Raw genomic sequence first — 21,235 nt, 5'->3', positions numbered from 1 at the left:
CATCATCTCTCCTACATCTTTTCAAGATTCACAATTTTGCCCTAAAATCACTTGTATTGTATTTGTGTTTTATAGGAGTATTCAACAATCATAAAAAGACTGGCCAACAATGCCTCTAAGCTAGACAAGGATGCATGCATGAGGGACAACCGATTTCATAAGTGGTTTGTTCATTAGTGAATGTTATTATAACTTTGGCTTCCCTTTGGAATCTCATAACTGTGGGAACTTAGATAATAGTCAGATAACTAGGGTACCTGTACTAAAAGAAGACCTGTGAAGTTTGAACAGATAATGGCATAAGATGAGGCCAGAGAGGGACGCATCCACCTAGCAATGTTGCCTCTCATAGTGAAAGAAGATGGGCACATGTACATCATATACGATTTAAGCCAGCAAACGTAACCATAAAAAGTAGATAGAGAATCACCCAGCAGACTTTATACAGTAGTCATAAAAGCCACCACTCCAATAATAATACATGCTTAAAAATAAAAGTAATTTAAATCAAGAAAATCCCCAAAGTTTACACTCTGTTTCAAACTCTATCTATAGAGCGTTCAAATCTTAGTAGAAATAGATCAAAAAGAGTTTTCATCAGTTGGTTAAAAATATCCTTATCATATATTTAAGAATTTCCCACTTAGATGTTAGCTTGCTAGTCTTACAATATTCGTAGTTTTTTGGCAGGACTTACATCAGGAAAGGAAAGCAAAATATTATGTATGAAACCAGCAAGCAAGAAAATCACAGTGGAGACCAATATATCTCAATACCCCCAAATCACTTCATGTATATTTAGATATGGTAATAATAGGATCTTCAGTGTCAGGCCTTTCCAGCTTTTTCTAAAAATAATTTAAAAGCTTTTATTTTTAGAATTTAATGTATTTTAAAAGAAACTTTCAGATTAAAATTCTTTTTTAGGAAGTGAAAAAAATGATTTGGATCACATTTTGTCAATATGTGAACACAAATTAAAAAGCTAGCTTTTCTTGAAGCCAAATATAATTCTTCTATAAAATACATCCAAAGAAATATGTCTGTTCTCCTTAATTCCATATTTACCTTTGGTTGGTGTTCAAGCATTTCCTTTTGATATAAAAAGCTGGCACACATGGCTATTACCACTAATTAATTTTAAGAAAGGCAAAAATAGAAAAGTACAATCACGAACCTCATATGGTTGAGTCAAAAACTGGAATAAAAATTTTTTCTGAAATGAAGTAGTAAACATTTACTAGTAGTCAATGATGCAGAAATAAAAGATTGTCCTATACAAAAGTCAAGACTTAACACTGAACCTGTTCTACTCCAGTCAGCAATTTCTTCCTGAAGACTTCTATTAGGTTGTAACAAGTTTTAGCTTTTCTTGCTGTATACCTCAGCAGGAGAAACCAATTTCCAAAAGGTGTTCCCTAATTATATTAAATGTGCATGCTGAGCCATGCCAATATTCTATTCCAAAAAGTAAAAAATATAAGATAAGTCACATATGGAGGAGATGCCTGTCAACAGTAACGCGTCAATAATGCAATTTATATGTGAATCAGGCTATTGTAAAAGTTTTTTTTTTTTAATCTTTTCCTCCAGGGATCAAACCCACGCCCCCTGCATTTGAAGCACAGAGTCTTGACCACTGGACTGCTAGGGAAGTCCTATGTCTGCTTCTTTCACTCAGCATTATATATCTGAGGTTCATCCATATTGCCATATGCAGTTGTAGATTGTTCACTGCTGTATAGTGTTCTTTTATGTGAATATACCATTAAAAAGTCCATTATCCACTGGAAAAAGAAATCTTTTCCTCACTTCATATAACTATTTACTAATAAGACTTCATGCAAAAATGAACCAACAAATAAAAACTATCCTTGAGGTTGCAGTATAGAAAAGAGACATTTATACTGCATCAGTTTAGAATGCTTTGGATTGCAGGCAACAGAGAACTCAGTTCACAACAGCATAAACAAATGTGGATTCACTTCTCTCACAAGACAAAAAATCTTGAACTGGTGATTGCTAAGGTTGGTGTTTACCAATCAATGGTGCTATCTATATCTTCAATATTTTTGCTTCACCATCCTGAGTGTATTTACTTTTATTATTCGTGTTTGCTGCCTAATGCTTTCAAGATGGTCACTGTAGCTCCAAGCATCACATCTAAGGTCAGAGCAAGAAAAAAGTTAACCCCAGCACTGTCTGACCCTTTTATCAGAAAAAGGGAAAGCCTTCAATGAAGTCCCCTAGCAGGTTTATGGGCTAGAATTGTATTACATGACTACTGTAGCAGTAAAGAAGACTGGAAAATCAAATATTTAACTTTGCTAATTTTTATGGTAGAGGTAAGAAATGGATATGGATTGGTCAGCCAACAGTGTCTGCCAGTCCTCAACTCAATATGCACACACATACTTCTTACACATGTGTTAAACACAACATACTCATCCTCTCTTCAAGGAAGACAACCCCACTATCTCATCCAATTACTGCATGATACAGGATCTTTGGTTGATTTTCTGTCTGCTCTATCAAGTCCAAATATGACAACTCTTTTCTGACCATTTGTATGGCTAAATGGGAAGCTGTCTCTAAACCACTCCCCTCACATATATACAACGATGAAAAAGAAAGAATAGAGTGACCCCCCAAAAATTCCATTAAGAAAGGGAGATAAGAGGAAGTACACAATAGTCAACAATCCACAATCTATATCATATCTTCCTGGACAGAAATCACAGATTCCTGGGCAGGCAATAAAGTAAATCCCTTGGCCAGTCAATCCAACAGCGCCTACTTTACATCTCAGGAGGATCTGCTTTGTCATTGTGCTCTGTAGCCATATCTACGGCAGGTTTTGAAGCTGATGTCTTTCCCAGGGGATCCACAGCTTTTGTAGCCTACTTCATACTGGTTTGACTTAGGGAGGAAAGGATGAGGATTGCTTGGAAGGTAAAGACAATCACAACTAATTGCCAGCTTTGTACTGCAGGTTCCCTCAAAAACATATCAAGCTTCTGGTCTATCTGCTTCAGATCAATTCCTTGTGTGAGTAACCACACCCAAAAAACATTTCTAGAAATAATCTTTAAGCCTGGAGATTCTAATCTCTTAGCTGCTGACCTCTGAGCTCTCATAACAGACAAGGCAATTCTAACAATAGTCTTAGGTAAGAAGGTCCTACCCTTAATCCCTACAAAATTCCAAATTACAGGGCTCTTTTGTCAATTTAGAGTACAAGCTAAAGGCAGAACACCTCTATAGCAAAGCTATATTCTTCTGCCCTCTCTGCTTTCATGTTGAGGAACACTAATTTGAGTTCACCCCCCTTCTGTAGGAACCTACTGAAAAGCCACAAGAAGTCACCAATACAGCACAATATTCCAAATTCTTCCTTTCATTTCTCCTAACACTACAGTCTCAGTTTGCATAGTCAGCCTTCCACAGAACAGCAGGTACAGATTAATCAAATGCTTTGCAACTGTATAACAAGGGTTACAACTTTCCTTATTTTTCTCCATAATGTCTGGAGGTAGGCAATCCAAGATTGGAAGAGCTGTTCAACAATGTCCAGACTCTTTCAATCCTTCTCCTTCATGGTCCTCAGCTTGTTAGAATCATCTTTTCTCTCTCATACTTGTCATCTCATAGTTGCAAAGATGGCTGCTATATCTCCAGGCTTCATGTCTGCATTTAAGGCACAAAGAAGGAGGAAAGAGGAGAGTACCGGCCACCACTGTTCTCTTTATCAGGAAAGCAAAAGCCATCCCTGAACTTGGGAGACTTCCCTTCATGATCACTGGCAAAGGAGAATGGGATTGTCATGACTGGCTTCAACTAGTCAGGATTTTTTGCTTGAAGCTGGGAACACTGCTGTCCCTAACAAAATGAAGGTAAGCAATAGGGAATGGGTATAAGGAAGGTCACTAAGAATATCTCCACACATAGACATTTACAGTTTTAAGAGAATGTTTGAAAAATGAAAAGCAATCTCTATTTGGTGAAATTTCAAGCAATATAACAGAAGCGGGGGGAAGCTCCTCAGGCAGTGCTATAGAAATACACTTTAGGTAAAGAGATCTCTACTCAGGCATACCCATCCTACTTAGGAGTCTATCCCTTAAATTAACACCCTTTAGTAACTCTGCTTTTCACAGACTCTTCCTTTCCTTCAATTCTGAACCCACAGAATCTCTAAAGTACCCATGTTTATTCAACAGCTGTTTCTATGGAAGCAGAGCCCCTGGTGGAAGGGCACAGGGGTGGAGGCTATTTATAATTTAAGGACTGACAGTACATGCCAATAGCAGCTATTATTGATGAAATCCTTGAGGAATGTATAAAATAGTTAAATACTGTGAAAAACCAAAACCAGAAATATTCATGGTGCCTGTTGTTCACCAAGAAACCTCTTATAATTTGGTTTCCCATCTATATCCACCACCTGGAAGAAAATACACTGATCATACTGGTACAACTGGTTTTTGTAACAATTTTATCTCATTGTATTGGGTTGGCCAAAAAGGTCTTTTGGGTTTTTCCATATTACCGAAAAACCAAACGAACTTTTTGGCCAACCCAATATTTAAATTAATTTGCTTTCTGGCTTTACATATTAGGCTGATGAGGTCATCAGACTAATTTAATCCTCTCTGGGACACTTACTGACCAGATCAGGTTTCTAAGACCACAAGACTGAGGGTTAGACCCTAGTAAACTCACTAAGGTTATACCACCCAATGTGGTCTTTTGAATAAAAGCAGCTGGCCTGCCCCAAGCAATAGCCCTTTACATCACTGAGTGTATTGGCATGAACTTCTTTAAAACATTTAATCAATTTTCATTCCATGTAGCAGCTCACAAGAGCCACTTTCTTTGATGTAAATTGTGCTACCTATAAATATACTCGAGTCACCAACCATTCAAAGTAAAATAGTTTTCAAGCAACCCTCAAATCACGATTTTTATGTATAAAAAGATATGTAGTGTAGGGGTTTTGGGCATGGGCTCTGGAGCCAGAAGGCTAGAGTGCAAATCCTAGTTCCACATTAGAACATTCTACTATAGAATCGGGCAAAAACCTTTGTGCCAATTTTCCTCATCCATATGTGAGGCTTGAGGTAGTGGGGGACAGAATAATAGTGCCTACTTCAAAGAGTTGTCTGAAAATAAAATGAATTTATATATATAAGGTGCCTGGAACACAAGAAGCACTCAACAGGTGTTAGCTATCATTATTCTTCACTGGAAAATCTAATAGTATATGGTTGCATTTTATGCAAATGTAAAATGATTTGATAATAAAGATTCACTTTATATACAAAATATGGAATAACACAAAATCCCCCCCCAGTTAATAATTCATCAAGAATCACAGTTTCCGGCTCCCCTGGTGGCGCAGTGATTGAGAGTCCGCCTGCCGATGCAGGGGACGAGGGTTCGTGCCCCGGTCCGGGAAGATCCCACGTGCTGTGGAGCGGCTGGGCCCGTGAGCCATGGCCGCTGAGCCTGCACGTCCGGAGCCTGTGCTCCGCAAGGGGAGAGGCCACAGCAGTGAGAGGCCCGCGTACCGCAAAAAAAAAAAAAGAATCACAGTTTCAAAGCTGGTTGGTAATTGACTTATAAACTCTTTTAAGCTATTGCCCACATGGCAATAGCAAACTTCCCATTCTTTGCTGCCAGGAATAGTCTTGAATTATGCATGTCTCCTACAAAAGGCTACAGCTCTATACAGAGATGTGAAGGAGATAAAAATCATAGCACTTCCCAACCCCACTGACCTCTCAGTGTTGATCCTGGTCTTCCTAGAGGTTTCCTATGTCCTTGGAGCCTAGAAACTCTACAATCAATATCCAAACAGAATTAAGTCTCTGAACACTGCCCCAGAAAACTTTTCTTGAAATAGGGGTCACTCAGCCTGGTTATTTTTCACATGTGTGTGCCCTTCTCAGACCTGGAGTAATTACCATCCCTTCCCATTTTCCTTACTGTACATAGTTGTTTTTTTTTTTAACATCTTTATTGGAGTATAACTGCTTTACAATGGTGTGTTAGTTCCTGCTGTTTAACAAAGTGAATCAGCTATACGTATACATATATCCCCAAATCTCCTCCCTTTTGTGTCTCCCTCCCACCCTCCCTAACTGGTCAAGTTTAATACTTCCTTGCTCACAAAGAAATATTATCCTAAATGGCCCTGATTTTCCTTTAACCTATGTTTACTCTTCTCTCCTACTCAAATACTTCTTTCCCTTCTGTTTTATTTACTCGCCTCCATCAGCACAAGTCTTTTTTCCCTTTTGCATGTGACTGACACATCTTCACTCTCAAACTCCCCCAACCACACTCATTCCACACCCAATTCTTTAACTTCTGTCATTCTTTACCCTCTGCCCTATCCCCCATCTACTAAAGAGTCCATTTATTTGAGGAAAAACTCTTTTATCCAAATTTATTTTTCACTTTTCTGCAGTTTACTCTTTTTTAAAAATATTTTATTTATTTATTTATTTATTTGGTTGCACCAGGTCTTAGTTGCTGCACATGGCTTCCTTAGTTGCAGCTTAAGGGCTCCTTAGTTGCAGCTCACCAGCTCCTTAGTTGTGGCAGGCATGCTCCTCAGTTGTGGCTCGCCGGCTTCTTAGCTGCGCCACGCAGGCTCCTTAGTTGCAGCATGCGAACTCTTAGTTGCGGCGTGCATGTGGGATCTAGTTCCCTGACCAGGGATTGAATCCCGGCCCCCTGCATTGGGAATGTGGAGTCTTAACCACTGCACCACCAGGGAAGTCCCTCTGCAGTTTACTCTTAATAAAATTCTGGTTCCTCCTTAGATCACAAGGTACCTTTTCCAATATAACTTATTTAGTCCTTACTTTCTGCTTTCTTTGAATCCATGGGAAGAAGTGAGGAACAGCCTCTTCCTTGCTCCCAAATGCCATTTTCAGATCATCACACTGTGGCCTACTCTCCACTGTTTGAAATCTCTACCTATGTCACATTTCAGAGAGCCGTTCTCAACAATCCTATCTGAACACACTCATCTCTAAATTTATCCTCCCATCCTTCTCTCTAGTCTTGATAGAGGTGATTCAATTTCTGTTGACAGGAACGTATGTATTTGAAGAGCATTATATGAACCAAAAATTAAACATGTTAATGGTGATCACATGGTCAACAATGGAACAAACTGAATAAAACACATGACTACTTCTGTGCTCATAAAGTAACTTTATAATCTTCTATAATACTCCTAAAGTCAAGTTCTACTAGTTCATATATTCTATCATTAGAAATATATCATGTTAGTTACTTCCTTAGACATAAATCACCATATGTTTGTCAAAATAAACTGTAGCAACAGAAAATTAGAAGGCCTTATGATGGATATATAAGCTATTCTTGGCAGATGATCAGGCTACTTAGAAGACCTTCCAAAAAGAGGATTCTACAACTTCCCAAGGTAAATCATTCTAATCTTACACATCCTGAATTTCAAAAGCTTTGACTCTTCTTATCTAAATTTCTCCTGCTGTTTTTCCTCTATAGAGATGGAAAAAGGACAGGCAGCATCCTCAGTAAGTCAGCATCTCAACTACTTGAAAAGCAATATCATCCCTTAGCCTTCACTCTTCTAAACTCAACAACTTGAACTATTTTCCAGACTCTTGTTCTCCAAGACTTTCTTAACCTTCTTTAATTCTATTCATATTATTTTTAAATTACAAAGACCAGACCAGCTTACAACTTTGTTGTTTTTAATATGTTTTTATGAATAGTTAACACATACTTGAACATGGTTCTATACACACACACCTTTCCAACTTTAGAATGGAGACCCAAACTTCTGTAATTTAAAAGTTAAAGAACTTTCCATATTGTGGAGTCTACCACTATTACCTCTTAGTTGAATTAAAACAATGATCTATGGCTATAGTTGACAAATTATGGCTCCACATATGGCCCCAAAACATTACAAAGAATGAATTAACAAATAATTACTTACCTGATCTGTCCTCGGGTGAAAGTTTTTCTCCTAGTTTGCAGAGTAGAGATGAAACTGGCTCTCACTTTATAGTTCACCTCTTTTTCTTCTTTGATAGAAATTGTGGACACCATAAAGAAAAATAAAAACAGAAAATATTTTATATAACAATTTTAGTAACACATGGAAGAGAAGGAAAGTAGAATCTGTTTACAAATTTTATGGGCTTTTTCTTTTACTTAGTAATACCCTCAAAGAACTTCATAATAAGTAATAGAAACTTAATATTTTTAATTTCTCCTGCTCCCCCTTTTTTAAGCCTCAGGAAAACTATTTATTGTTAATACTTCTAAATACTAGGCTAGATAGAAGCTGGATTAAGAGGGAAATAGAATTTTATTAGAAGATTATTGTGTGGGAGGAAAAAAACCCTTTCAAACAGAGACTTTTGGGGGATGGCAAGGAATTTTATTTCTTTTTCTATGAAAGTTACTTTTTGTGTTATGTCTGCACCAAGAAAAAATTTTACATACAATATTAGGGATAGAGAGTTAATAAGGACTGTCATTTCAATAAAGTGGTAAACTTCATGAGAAAGAAAGGGAAAAAGTGGTATAAAATATGATCTATCTTCCACTTTAAAAGTTCTTTTTCCCAAAGAGCTTTACTTTATATGGCATGAAGAAGAAGGTCAAGGCTCAGAACACCTTAAGTATATAAAAGTGGCATATATGTATAATATAAATTTTTATATCAAGCTAATTATCAGAATGCATAATCAACCCCTCAGAAGTTTATGGTCTTTCTAGACCCATATGCTGAAAACTATAAAACATTGATAAAGAAAGTTAAAGATGATTCAAAGAAATGGAAAGATAGCCTGTGCTCTTCGACTGAAAGAATTAATATTGTTAAAATGGCCATACTTCCCAAAGCAATCTACAGATTTAATGTCTATCAAAATATCCATGACATTTTCACAGAACTAGAACAAATAATCCTAAAATTTATATGGAACCACAAAAGATTCAGAACTGCCAAAGCAATCCTGAGGAGGAAAAGAACAAAAGCTGGAGGTATAACCCTCCCAAACTTCAGACTGTACTACAAGACTACAGCTATCAAAACAGCATGGTATTGGCACAAAAACAGACACAAAGATCAATGGAACAGAATAGAGAGTCCAGAAATAATCCCACTCACCTATGTTCAATTAATCTACAACAAAAGAGGCAAGAATATACAATGGAGAAAAGACAGCCTCTTCAACAAATGGTGCTGGGAAAGCTTGATAGCTACATGTAAAACAATGAAATGAGAACATTCTCTCACACCATATACAAAAATAAACTCAAAATGGTTTACAGACCTAAATGTAAGATATGACACCATAAAATTCCTAGAAGGGAAGATAAGTGAAACATTCTTTGACATAAATTGTAGATCAGTCTCCCAAAAGAAATGAAAGTAAAAATAAACAAATGGGACCTAATCAAACTTAAAAGATTTCACACAGCAAAGGAAACCATCAACAAAATGAAAAGATAACCTATGGAATGGGAGAAAATATTTGCAAACGATGCAACCCACAAGGGGTTAATATTCAAAATATACAAACAGCTCACACAACTCGATATCAAAAAAACAAACAACTCAATCAAAAAATGGACAGAAAACCTAAACAGACATTTTTCCAAAGAAGACATACAGATGGCCAATAGGCACACGCAAAGATGCTCAACATCACTAATTATTAGAGAAATGCAAATCAAACCCACAATGAGGTATCACCTCACATTAGTAGAATGGCTATCATCAATAAGTCTACAAATAATAAATGCTACAGAGGGTGTGGAGAAAAGGAAACACTCATACGCCATTGGTGGGAATATAAACTGGTGCAACCACTATGGAAAACAGTATGGAGCTTCCTTAAAAAAACTAAAAACAGATCTACCATACGATCTGGCAATTCCACTCCCGGGTATATATCCAGGAAAAAAACGAAAACTCTAATTCGAAAAGATACATGCACCTCAGTGTTCACAGTAGCACTATTTATAATAGCCAAGCCATGGAAGCAACCTAAATGTCCATCAACAGATGAGTGGATAAATAAATTGTGGAATATATATATATATATATATATATATGTATATGTGTATATGTATATATACAATGCCATTAGAAAGAATGGAATATTGCCATTTGCAGCAACATGGATGGACCTAGAGAATATTATGCTTCGTGAAATACATCAGAGAAAGACAAATACTACCTATCACTTACATGTAGAATCTAAAACTAATACATATGAATCTGTATACAAAACAGAAACAGACTCACAGACACAGAAAACAAACTTATGGTTACCAAAGGGGAGAGGGAGAGGGATAAATTATACTGGATACAATAAGGATTTACTATACAGCACAGGGAATTATACTCAATATCTTATAATAATCCATAATGAAATATAATTTGCAAAAAACCCAAACCACTGTGCTGTACACACGAAACTAAGACGATATTGTAAAGCAATTATATTTCAATTATAAAAAAGAAGTTTATGGTCTTTCTGTAGTCACAGGAATAATGAACATGAAAGGTTTAATAGTAGCACAGGACTTCCCTGGTGGCGCAGTGGTTAAGAATCCGCCTGCCAATGCAGGGGGACACAGGTTCAAGCTCTGGTCCGGGAAGACCCACATGCCGTGGAGCAACTAAGCCCATGAGCCACAACTACTGAGCCCGTGCTCTAGAGCCCGTGACAACTACTGAGCCCGCATGCCACAACTACTGAAGCCCATGCGCCTAGAGCCCGTGCTCCACAACAAGAGAAGCCACTGCAATGAGAAGCCCACTCACTGCAATGAAGAGTAGCCCCCGCTCACTGCAACTAGAGAAAGCCCACACACAGCAACAAAGACCCAACACAGCCAAGAATAAATAAATAATTTTTTTCAAAAAAAGTAGCATAATTTTGTAACTATAAAATATCAAAAATTTATCTACCTTCAAATTTAATGCCAGTTTCCCCCCCCCGGTTCATTTTTAGTCTCTTAGATAAGTGAAAAATCAAATTTTCTTCTTTACATAAAAATAATCATAGAATCAGAAAAATTTAGAGCTAGAAAGAAATTTAGAGAATTTCTAGATGTACCAAGTTCAATCCTCTCCAAATCAGAGACATTCATTTAATTGCCTTTTTCAAAGTGAAAGAGTGAATTGGAGGTGAAACCCTGGAATCCAGAATGCTTTTCCCGCTACATAATAATTCCTCAAGCTTATTGAGGCACAACTTTGTGTGTGTATGTGAGGCAGTGAGGCAGTAGGGTTGAAATTGAGGTCTCTGAATCAGACTGTCCAGGTTTGAATCTTAGTTCCTCCACTTATTATCTGGGTGTTCTTGAGCAAATTACTTAATCCCACGGTGCCTCAGTTTTCTCATCTGTAAAATGAAATAACAACTATACCTTCCCAACAGGACTTATGAAAAAATTAATACAAATAAAGCTCACAGAATGATGTCTGACACATTGTAGGCATTTAACAAATGTCAGTAATCATTAGGAGTCTATCAATAAACACATGGACATGTACTTGCTAGGTTTTAAAATAGCCTAATTAGACTAGAATTGGAATACTAGATCATTTTTATGTTTTAAAATACATATACAATCACTGATATTTCACTTTGGCATATAAACAGTGCCCCCAAAACGGTTTCCTCATGAAGTACATGCAAAATTCCAGATATTAAACACATAATAAAGCTCACTTAATTTGAATACCATTCATTTTGTGATCACTTGAGCCCAGTGGTATACTCAGAATATGACACCCAAAGGGATCATTTTTTTTTTCTAACACACCCTCCTCTACGTGACAAAATTATTTTTAGTAATGACCGTGAAATAAAACAAATAATAATAGCCAGGAAAGAAACAGACAATGAAAATTCTTTTACTCAAACTCCACTTATATGCAAATATAAAATAAATATTATAGTACAAAAAAGGAAAAACGCAACGGAATTCATGTTTCTGAAAAAAGGAAAAACTTAAACCTACATATTGTTTTGTGGAAGTACTAAGTAATAACATTGCACCTCCTATTGATTCCTTCTTCAGTTTTGAAGTAAACATTAATAATTCAAAAAGAACAAATTTCAAAGTAAAAGAGTTTTTGAATTCAATTATTCCGAAGAATAATTTCACATATTAACTAAATTTGTACTTACAAGCCAAAAATATTACACTTTGTTTCCCTCAAATGTTACATGCAAATGAAAACCCTAAGTGGTCATACAGAATGACAACACTGAAGTAATCAAGTCTGTTTCTTCATCCTTATAGTCACTATGCAATCACTGCTTAAGAATCTACTATATAAATGCAAAGATATGGACCAAAGGGGCTGCAGACATGTACTGCACCTGAAGCCTTGAATTACCCTGAGTATTTATGAATTTATTTGGAAAAATATCCGTAGAGCTGAATCTATGTTTATTGAAAGCCAACTGTATAACTGGGAGTTCTTTGATTTAACTTCTATGTAGAATATGATATTTATTAAAGGATCAATAATTTAAATGTGCTAATTTGAAGCTTACATATACATTACTAAAACTTAACAGTAACTACAGTAATTGTTTAGAACCTAGATTCATAAGAAATTTTTCAGGGAGAAATATTTTATCACTGACATTGTTTAGAATTTCTGGTACATAGAAATTGCTGGTATGGGCTTCCCTGGTGGCACAGTGGTTGAGAGTCCACCTGCCGATGCAGAGGACATGGGTTCGTGCCCCGGTCCAGGAAGATCCCACATGCCGCGGTGCAGCTGGGCCCGTGAGCCATGGCCGCTGAGCCTGTGCGTCCGGAGCCTGTGCTCCGTAACGGGAGAGGCCACAACAGTGAGAGGCCCGCGTACCGCAAAAAAAAAAAAAAAGAAAAGAAAAGAAAAAAGAAATTGCTGGTAATAAAAATTGGACAGACTTTTAGTGGGTTTATTATAGTTTAATTCCCTACAGACAATGAGAATTTTTGTTTCCTAAACCCCAAGTGATGCTCTCATTGCCCCCACTCTTGGCATGCCACCGCTCAAGGTGAAATCTGCCACTGAGGTACCATCCTTGAAGATGGGCTCGCTATGTTAAGCGTATTTAAGCTACTTATGAGAAAACGTTTTTAAAAAGAATGTTAACTGAGGACCTATTCAGTGCACGGTACTGTGCTTTGTTTTATTCACATAGAATGTAAGCACATGAATTTTGCTTGTTACAAGTCAATCACATTTATTCACTAAAGCCCTCTCAGCAGAATTTTTAAAGCTATTTTGTTAGCAGTTATTATGTATACTTAAATTTTTAAATAATTATCAGAGTCACATATATTCCATTTTTCAAGCTTTTCATTAACTTAAATTGGCTTTCTCCCTATGTGTTCTAAATAAGTGAGGGTGCATCACAAATCAACATTCAGAAGAGGTTTTAAAATATTAACATTTACATAAACATTAACAACTTAAAATCTCTTGATACTTTAAAATTCCACAAATCATGTGGCATCACATTCATATGTTCTACTTTTTCAAGCAGCTACCTCAAGAGAACAAATTTTAACTCTAATAGCAATCTTTTTCATCATAGGATCAACATAATCTCCAGTCAGCCTTCTCATAATCTTGCAGCTGCATACATGCACAAATTTTCTGGTTATGTGATTCTGGTACTCTTGAAAAGACAGTGTATTTTTTTTTTTTTTTTTTTTTTTTTTTGCAGTACGCGGGCCCCTCACTGCTGTGGCCTCTCCCGCTGCGGAGCGCAGGCTCAGCGGCCACGGCTCACGGGCCCAGCCGCTCCGCGGCATGTGGGATCCTCCTGGACCGGGGCACGAACCCGCGTCCCCTGCATCGGCAGGCGGACTCTCAACCACTGCGCCACCAGGGAAGCCCAAGACAGTCTTTTTAACTGAAAGAAAATCTGACTTACCTCAAAAGGTACTTTGGTATGGGATAGCATGCCAATTACAGCCACATTAGAAGCAGATATATCTGGCAAGAAAATGACACACAAGCCTTAAAACTACAGTTAATTTCCTCTACTCCTGCTGTATAGGTCCTATTTTTTTTTATGCTGTGGGGCTCCTTCACCCACAAAATCCCTCTCACTAGTCACCTACAGTCTACTAAAGCCACACCTGTTCTGTTTATAGCTCTAGGATTCCCCCCATTGATAAGAATCACCTGGGACAGTTAAAAATAAAAATAACAGGCCACACCCCTTAAATTAGATTTTAATGGGTTTAAGGTGAGGCTCCGGTATCTGATTTTAATCAAGTATCTTCAAGAGATTCTTACAGACACATTTAAGAATAAGCTAAAGAGGCCTGCCAGAGATCTTCACAGTTCCTCCAAATTGATCAGTCTCAAGGGCTAATCCTCCTCTGGGTATTAGGACTTAGGGTATTTGAAAATAGAGCAGGAGAAGTTTGGAGAAAGCAGAATACCATCTTGTCTACAACTCTGATTTAGGTTTCCAACATCCTAAAGAATTAAAGAAGTGGAAGATTTTAGTTTGGATAGGTGATGTGAAGTACGACACCACCAGGGAGCAGCATAGAGCTGATAAATTACACATGTTTGGGGAGTTTTTGACTTCACACTACCACATAAAATGGTGTACCTACCTTTTCCATGAACTCAGATTACAAAAAAACAAAAACAAAAACCCCAAAGCAGCACACTTAAAAGACACAGGCAAAATATATTAGCATGTAATTTCCAGTTTTCTCTCTCTAGAGGGTCTTCACTGACAGCTGTTGTAGGAAAAAATTTCCCTTGAAGTAGCCTTGCACCTGAATCCAAAACTGGTATTAGACTACAAATATTCCAGGTAATCCAAAGTGGTGTTCCAATTTTTCTGTCTGCAAGTTTGAAAATACTTGTCCTACTCTTTTAACTAGCATTGTAACTGGATGCTTTTCAATGGTTTTAATCAAGTCTTCAGAGTTCTACTAAGTGTGAGGGTGGGAGGGGAATGGGGTGGAAAACAACTTTAACAAGCTATGCTGAGGCTTTTTTTTAAAACACTTTTTAAAAGTGTAGTTGAAATGTTGCCACCACCTGTCAAAACTATACCCACCCACCCAGCAATCCCATCCATCCTCCCAAGTTTTCTTGACTCATCCCCACTTTCTCTTTTCCAGTCCACATTAAATGTAGAAAAAAAGTCCTCTGGCAACCCAGGTAGCTTCTACAAATATCACCTCCAAGGGCTTTGTGTTCCTCTGAAATTCCATTACAGTTGGGTTAAGAAACACTGAAAGATGAGGGAGGACTTGAAGAAGGAATTTTACTTACTTCCCAGCTTGCCAAAATTCGATACTCATTCCCTACCTAGATATTCATGTGTCTAAGAAAAGTATGATCCAAGCCCCTGGGGCAATTCTGTGACCTGGGTTTTGATTTCCATCTTTTAGCTAGAAAAGCTGAGGTGGGAGGAAGAAGAGGCAAGAATGACTAAGACATTCCTGGGAGACCAAATAGGCCTAAGCAAAAAACAAACAAACAAAACAAAACAAAACAAAAACCCACTTTAGAAGAGGTGTGAGAACCGGAAATCAAGGCTGTCTGCAGAGCTAGAGCCCATCCTGGAAGTTAGCATTCTAGAAAAGAGGGTTTCCAATCCTTTCAAGTATTTTAGCAAAAATGTCAGGACCCTATTGGAAAATGGCTAGTTTAGCCCGAATTGAGACGAGTAACAAAACCTATTCCGAATCCAGAAGCTGCTTAAGTGATTGTATTCCACTGCTCACAGCAGCACCTGCAGACATTAGAAAGAGTTGTATGGGAGGACTTTAACCTACAGAGAGTATTATGGGTGCATCCAGGGCCCTCACCTACTCCACTTGCTCCACCCGCTAAAACCAAGAGCCACGGTCCTAAAGCAAGCATTCATTCTCCACGGGGCTGATGTTATCTCCAAGGGGCGAAATCTTACTCTTTTCATGTATAAAGCACAGATACACGTATGGTACATACACAGCTATTCAGGATATGAATGGTATTATAATTTCATGGCGGTTGGGGAGGAAGGGGTTGGTGAACAAAACGTTTAAAAAGGCTTTTCTTAAGAGAACGATAATGGAAAAAAAAAAAAAGGCCGAGTAACACTGTCCTATAAGGGTCCTGAGCTAAAACCATCAAATGAAAGTCCTGACAGGTAATTTTCTCCCAGACAGCAGCCTAAGGGTCAAGGGTCTCTGATTCTGGTTCGATCTCGGCCACAAAGAGGTGTTTTCCTCTCCGTGCCTCAAACCTCAGAGGGCAGTGAATGCCCGCCGTTTGCTCCCTCACGGGGTGCCGTGTATGGATGTGTCCAACGACTAGCGAAGAGCTTTGGACACCGCAAAGCGCTGCACCAAAGCCAGAGGAGGTTTCTATTCTCGGCTGCACGAAATTCCCCGGGTGGGGCCCCCTCGGCCTCCGCACTTGTTGCTTCCCGGCCCCGCCGGCCTCCACCTCAGACCTTCTCTCCGCGACCCCCTCCTCTCTCCACAAGCGCACGCGCAGCACCCCCCTCCCCCGGCCCCGCGACCCCCTCACCCACGCCAGGAAACCGGCGCGCTCCGTTCAGGCCCTGGCGCCGGCCGAGTCCCCAGCCCCCAACCCCCTGCCCGGTTCCCGCCGACTGCCCGGCCCGCAGAGGCCGCCGTTTCCTAGACAGCCGCGAGACCGCTCCGCAGCCTCCGGGGCGCGCGCGCCGACGGCGGGAGGCGAGGGCGCAGGCGCGGGCCCGGGCGAGCCGCCGGCGCGTGGCCGCGCGCGCGCCCCCGAGCGCGGTGGGCGGAGGAGCGGAGGCAGCGGAGGCAGCGGCGGGCCGCGAGGGGGCGAGGGGGCGGGGGGGCGGAGAGGGGAGCCCCGGGAGCGCGAGCCGCGGCCGGCGCCGCTGCAGAGCCGAGCGAATCCACAGCCCGGGCAGCAGGTATGTGTCCCCGCAGCCGGCCGTGGCCGGGGCTTCCCCTGCCAGTCTTCCCGGGTCCTGTGGCCGGGGCGGGGGTGGGGGCCGGTCAGGGTTTGCAGGGTACGTGTCCGGGAGGGCTGGGATCTTACCACTGACCTTCATCCCCTCTGGTCGCTGTAGCAAGGCGAGGGTGCCTGGGGCAGCCTAGGGCTTCAGCTCCAGCCTGGGGATCTGCTTCTTGTCACATGCTTCTTATTTATTTTTGCAAACTGCCCTGGTTCGGGTCCAGCTGCAGATGCCTTACCTCCCATTCTTTGCCTCTGTGTGCCATCTTGCATTTATTAATAAAACATGCAAGCTGGGGGTTGGGGATTGCTGCTGGGGGAATCCCATTGCAGTATAACAAGCGGGTGCCTATTTTAGTTCTTCAGGCGTGGTATTGAGGTGGAAATCCCACACCCTGGGGATTTGTAGCTTTGTTGGTCGTGACCACTTCCTAGTGGGCTTCCCCCATTTGTCTGGAGGCGCCACAGCGGCAGGATGGACTGATAGGAAAGGATGGTGGGTTTTCACCGTCAGGCCAAAATCCCATTCTAGGGACAGGTGCAAGCTACGGCGGACAGTTCCCTGCTTGCTAACTTGCCAGGGTGGCTTAAAACCAGAAAATTGTTTCCCTTGATTGCCGAGAGGAGGCCTTGAACAGAATCCCTGAGACTTGCATACTCAAACTCATTAAGGTTTTGCATCTGAAGATGACTAAAGCTTGCCACCTGTTGGAAGTTAGACCCCATGAAATCCCCAGTAATCTAGCCCACCAATCCCTGTTTCAGTCACTAATACTGAGATAGCAATAGGCCCATATTGATTCCTTCCATATTCTTTAATACTGCTTGGCTTTTATCTCTTTTAAAATAAAACCTACCTATGATTTGATGCCCCATAGGTTATAGATTGAAATTACATGATTTGTTTATATTCCATATACATATAACATCATATCCTAAAGAGTAAATTTCTCTTCAGTGTATATGTTACCTATTTCCCCAGCTTTTCACCTTGCTTCAAGAAACAGTTAAAAAAGTGGGATGTATGTAATGATTACCTTTCTTTTTTTTCCCCCTGAAATACTGTGGTGAAAAAAATAGTAAAAGCTAGAAGTATAGAATGAAAATGGTCACCACAAGATGTTGGGATATGGCAGCAGGACTGTAATTTCTTCTAAAATATATAGTAGAGTGCCACATCTAATCATGAGAACACATTTCTTAAATGCTCATATGTGCCAGGTACTGAGCTACAAGCTATTGGTGCATATCTCATTTCGTCCTCATAACAAACCTGTTATCTCCATGTTGAAGATGAAGAGACTAAGACTTAGAAAGGTTAGCTAACTTGCCCAAGGTCACACAGCCAGGGACAGGATAAGGATGCAAACTCTAGTGCATCTGATTGCTGCGGGGTCTGTGGGGGGGGGGATGAGAGTAGCCTTTAACCCTGGTGCTGCTGTTCCATCTACATTTTCATTAAGGATCAAAGCTTATGCATGAGCACACAAGCTTGGATCTGATTTTCCATTTCATAGATTTCACATCAACCTTTGTGGCTCTCCAGTACGAGAAACTGTTGTTTCAGAATGGGTTTGTGTGGAATTTTTTAAGGTGGCACTGAGCCTATAAACATGGGGTTCAAGACGTTTCCGTTCAACTCTCCCAAACAAGCAATTAAGTTCAAAAAGTTGTTTCCCTTCAGATTTAAATCTGTAAAATGTATATGCATCAGGTAGAATGAATTACGTTTTTCATTATCGCATCCTACTCCAATCTTCTTGCCGCCCTGCACACTATCTTCTGGTCTCGCTGCCAGTCATTAGAACAACATTGTCTGTCATGCTTGTGTGTGAGTGCCTTAACCAGGTGAAGGAATCCATACAAGTCGTGGACCATAATCCAGTCTCTGTGATTGTAGCAGCTCTTCATTTGAAAGTTTTGGAATTTGTACAGTCAACAATGGATATAAATTTAATCTTTTTTTGTAAATGCATTATTATAATGCAGGTATTGGATTTTGCTACACATTCCTAACAGTTCTCACAGACTTAGAAATCACTGTAGTTGCATCAATGGGAAATTCACTCATGGGGGCTACAAAGTTTTATACTCAGGTCACATATTTGAGATGGTGGTGAGAAAAGTACAGCTAAGTAGAAGGGGTTATTTGAAAATTGTATCCCATGGAAATTACAGCTTTAATGATAAATTGATGAATAATATTAGGTCAGAAATAGAAGACTCTTGTAAATTCTATAAGCTCTGTTTTCTTTCTTGGGCAATATGACTGGTTTTAGGACACCATGATGTTGCTTTTTTCATTATACTCTATTCTGTTGATACTAAAGCAATTTGTTATAGCCGTTTTGCCTCATGGAAATCACTCGGGTTTGGAAGAGCGCAGCCCCAGTGCTTATGGCAATGCTGAGATGGAGTCTTTCTGCCCTGGGGATTTCCAGTCTATGATCAGATAAACTCAAGATGAGTCCTGATGTTACTGGGGAAAAAGCAGAAAGCAAAGAGAGGTACTGCTTGATTCTGGGGAGCAAATTGGTTTTCCTATAGGGAGCACCATTATCTTCTTCAGTCAGAAGTCTCATAATTAAAAAGCATCTAAGAAGTCTACTTTCTTCTATTCAAGCAGGATTTTATTTACTGCAGAGCTGAGCACCCTTTTTTGGTGCAATGGTCAATTTGAGGAATGTTAAAATGTTTCTGACTACATATTTGTTTTCTTGAAACATATGTTTACACTGGGAAAAGCCATATGAACAACTATGGATGCTTAAGCATTATTTTTTTTATTCCCCTCGTCAAGGGTTTTTTTTTTTCTTTTTTTTGGAAGTGGGAAGCAACTAAAATTTTTCCAAGCTATATAACTAGCATGCATTGCAGTGACTGATTGTAATGCACATTTTAATGCATTGTTGAGTAAGACACTGGGAACTGGCATATTTGTCTTTCCTTGACTGACCTTGTAGGCTACTTAGTTGTGAAATGTCTTGTTTTCTTACAGTATTTCTTAACTTAGTAGTCTCTAAAATGAGATTTTTTTTTCAATGTCAACAATCTTGAATCACAGTACTTCACAGCTTACTCTGGAATACTTGATTTTCACCAGTCTTCTTTTTCTCTCCTTGATGGAAGCTATAGCAAGGGTTTTAATTTTATTTCGAAAGCAGTTCACAGCCTGCAAGTTAAGCCATCCCCTTTCCAGACTGAACCAGTCAGAGTTCACAAATGCTGGCCAGGCACACACACCGTAGGACCTTCTCCTATAGTCCAGGTCTCATGTGAGAACCCTAGACCTCCTGCTGGACTTACATGCACTCATTTTCCCCATATGGAAGATGTAAGAGGTCCTAAAGTGAGCTCACACCAGTGGGCCTTGGGTGCAAGGTAGGATGGAGGCTACTTGTAGGAAAGAGTCGGGAAATCACTTCTCCTGTACCAACACTAGTCTATATTGTGATTTCTGCTTGCAAATATGTATTCATTATAAAATGTTTGATCATTACATAAATATAGAACGTAGAGGTCCATGATTAGAATCTTTGATATTCTTATACTTTAGTGAGACCACCATTAAAAGTTTGATATAGATTTCTCTGGATTTTTGAATGTGGATACTAAAATGTTATTGTTTGCCAACAATACTATACATAGATGCACACTATTTTGTAGTTTCTCTTCTTGCACTTGGTAGTAGACTTTGGACCTCTAGAAGGCCCTTGAATGGCATACTTTTAGACACGGCCACAATGGGAACTAGATGAGAGGAGCCCTGTAACCAGGGGTAGAGGAAGGGAACTAATGTGTGCTGGGTAGGAACCTGGCATGAGCTGTGTCCTGGGATAGGTAGTTTCACATTCCATATCTCCTTTAACCCTTTGCAATGACCCTTTGTGGTCAACTGTTTCTAGATTAGGAGAGAAGAGCCCAAGGTCCACGACATAAGGAGCAGAGCTGAGGTCAGTGTGGCTCAAAATCTGGGCCTTTTCCCTCTTTTCACTCTGATTGCAAGATGGAGAGTGCTGTGCCCCATCATTCTCTGGCCTCCTATCCTCCTCTGCCTCTGCCCATCCACACAGGCCTCCTTACTGTTCCCCCGCCTCAGGGCCTTAGCACTAGTGCTTCTGTCTCCTGGACTGCCCTTCCTGCAGATTCTTGCATGGTTTACGCCCTCACCCCTTTCTGGCTTTGCTCAAAGTCTCACCACTCCTTTAAAACTACATGCCC

General features: G+C 39.8%; 2 protein-coding genes across 3 annotated transcripts in view; one reads left to right on the top strand and one right to left on the bottom strand.

The window, feature by feature from the left end:
• Positions 1–16,678, bottom strand: part of NRG4 (neuregulin 4) — a 133,233-nt gene extending 116,555 nt beyond the window's left edge. The window contains exons 1-3 of one of the 2 annotated variants that reach the window (XM_081228899.1): positions 16,592–16,678; positions 13,977–14,038; positions 8,003–8,090 (exon numbers count right to left, since the gene is read on the bottom strand). The gene's annotated coding sequence lies outside the window, so the exon portion shown is untranslated. The remainder of the gene's footprint in view (positions 1–8,002; positions 8,091–13,976; positions 14,039–16,591) is intronic. The other variant, XM_081228900.1, reaches the window with a different exon arrangement.
• A 230-nt stretch (positions 16,679–16,908) lies between these two features.
• TMEM266 (transmembrane protein 266) overlaps positions 16,909–21,235 on the top strand; it is a 139,193-nt gene continuing 134,866 nt past the window's right edge. The window contains exon 1 of the mRNA XM_081230155.1: positions 16,909–16,970. The gene's annotated coding sequence lies outside the window, so the exon portion shown is untranslated. The remainder of the gene's footprint in view (positions 16,971–21,235) is intronic.

This window comes from Mesoplodon bidens, assembly GCF_964165515.1.
Source record: "Mesoplodon bidens genome assembly, chromosome: 3".
NCBI lineage: Eukaryota > Metazoa > Chordata > Mammalia > Artiodactyla > Ziphiidae > Mesoplodon > Mesoplodon bidens.
Note: the sequence above shows the minus strand (reverse complement) of the source record. Positions and strands in the feature narration are given on the sequence as shown.